This window comes from Quercus lobata, chromosome 1 (assembly GCF_001633185.2).
Source record: "Quercus lobata isolate SW786 chromosome 1, ValleyOak3.0 Primary Assembly, whole genome shotgun sequence".
NCBI classification, from domain to species: Eukaryota; Viridiplantae; Streptophyta; class Magnoliopsida; order Fagales; family Fagaceae; genus Quercus; species Quercus lobata.
In genome coordinates, this window is record NC_044904.1 from 13,524,742 (window position 1) to 13,527,124 (window position 2,383).

Consider the following 2,383-nt stretch of genomic DNA (forward strand, 5'->3'; position numbering starts at 1 on the left):
TTGAGTTTTTGTCTCAAAACTTGTTTTGCCTTGTACCTTTGTGCTAATGGATTTGTGCATTTTCGAGTATTGCTTGTTTTCATGCACTCATATCACTGTGGGAAAAATCTTGAAATCTATGTGATTGTTGTAAATAGATCTTCAAACTTGTCATGAATGATTAGTGAATGGTTATGTTGATCTTGAGACATGCATAGACTTGTGTCTATATATCTTCCCACTATTTATTTTTGTTTTGCTAAAAAGAGCTCACCAAATGTAAATCTCCAAATGAAAAGAGATATTGAGCTGCAAAAGCCTGTCGCACATTCTAGTATTTGACTAGGAAAAAGGGTAAGCGACTTTATAATAAAGTGAATGTTTATTCAAAAAGCCAAAGGCTTGTTCATTAAAGTGAAATATCAAATATCACTCTCACAATGAGAGGTGATTGACTCAAAAGATCAAAAAGATCAAATGTTATAATTGAATGTGGAGTCAAATGTAAAACTCCAAATTATGTTATCAAGTTTTGTGGGAGGTAATATATACATATTTCTATAATTGAGATGGGTCACATGATCTAGTACTAATTGTGTATGTCTTGGTTGAATTGATCATTGAAGTTTCACATTAGACTAAGGACTATCTCATTGTTGATATCCACACACAACACACAAGTTTATGTTCAATAAATGCCATATTCATTTGTGTGATTGTACTTGATGAAATGTGTTTTCACATGCTCAATCTTTGTTAAATTAAGCACAAAAAGATTTTTGAGTGTTTTAGGTGTTTTTTGGAAAGTATTTTGTTTGAAAAATCTGAAAATTTCAAAAATCCAGTTTTGCCCTGTTTTGGCGGCTTAGTTGCGGGTATGTCAAGTCGCGAGCCTCAGTCGCGTCTTCGCGGATCATTTTTGGCGACTTGTTCGCGAGTGGAAGGTCCAGTCGCGAGGTTCACTCAGAGATTTTCGCGGCTCAGCTCGCAACTCACTCGCGGGTAGACCTTCCGGTCGCGAAAAACACTTAGAAAAATTTTTCAATTTTTTGTCCTTGAGTGTTTTGGCGGCTTGAACTGGCGACTGTGTGGCGACTTAATCAAGTCGCGAAAATCGCGTGTTTGGCAGAAACAGGAGCAGTTTTTAAATCTTTTTCAGTTTTTCCCTCGAACTTTTGTGACTGTTCATCTTCTCTCTAAACTATCTCTTTTCCAAACATTCCGTGAATCCATTTTCAAACCTCATTGGTGCTTCATTTCTTATCCAAATCATCAAGAAAAGGTATGGGTTTTACTTTCTCAATCTCATTTTCCCTTTTCCTGCATATTTTTGTTACAGTTTGGATTGATATTGTGTTCGAAATACTTCTCTCTTTGTGTAATGGGTATGGCATGTCTTGTTTGATATTGTTCTCATCTGTTTTCATGTTGAGCGGTCACAATGTGTTTTTCATTGTTCTGATATTTGCCTATTGTTGAGTCTGAAAATCTTTTCTTACATGGGTTTGGTGTTTATTTGATTTACTCATTTCTCTTGCTTGAGTATTGATGTTGGATTTCGGTATTGGTTACTAAGTTTTTATGATATCATAATGTGTGTCTCTCAACCATGTGGCCTAGTATGGATGATTTGTTTCTTCATGCTGAAATATTTTCCATTGTTCATATCTCTTGTGGAGTGTTTTATGTTATCTGCTCTAATTGTTCGAATGCTGTATCTGTTTGCATATCATGGTCATGATAACCTGTCTCATTGACAGTTTTGTCAGTTGTTTTGTCTATCTATGTCTTTATGCACTATCACCAGTTTGCTGCACCTGTTATTTTGTGCTTCTCTGTATTGTTGGAAGTTTGGTTGGGTCTGCCCTATCTTCAGTGTGTATTTATGTATTGCAATTTCTTTTGCTCTGAATCTTGTTGACATTTATCTTGTGTGGTACTGCTGTTTGGTTCTCTGCTGTGGGCCTGTTATCTTGCAGATGTCTCGTCGATCTTTCAGGGGTAAAGACATTGTTGCTGACGAACCAGCAACACCAGTTGCTAAAAGGACTCGACTATCATCTCAGGCATCTCAAGATCCCAATGAGGATAGGTTCAGACTTCCGCTTAACTCTCACGTCTACTCAAACGTGTTTGACAAGTCAACCACTATAGTGGAACGGGTGGTAAAGTTTAACACCTTAGGGACCACTTTTATCCCTCGAATCTTTGAGAAACGAGATTGGGCAAACTTGTTCAGGAACTTTGATGATCCAATGGATGAGCTGGTCAAAGAATGCTTCTCCAATGCAACTGATCTTGGACCTCAACTCATTTTCTGGGTCAGAGGAACAGAGTTTAGTGTTTCCCCAGACTCCATCGCAGATCTTCTCGGCATCACCAGACCGCAGAATGTGAATATAAC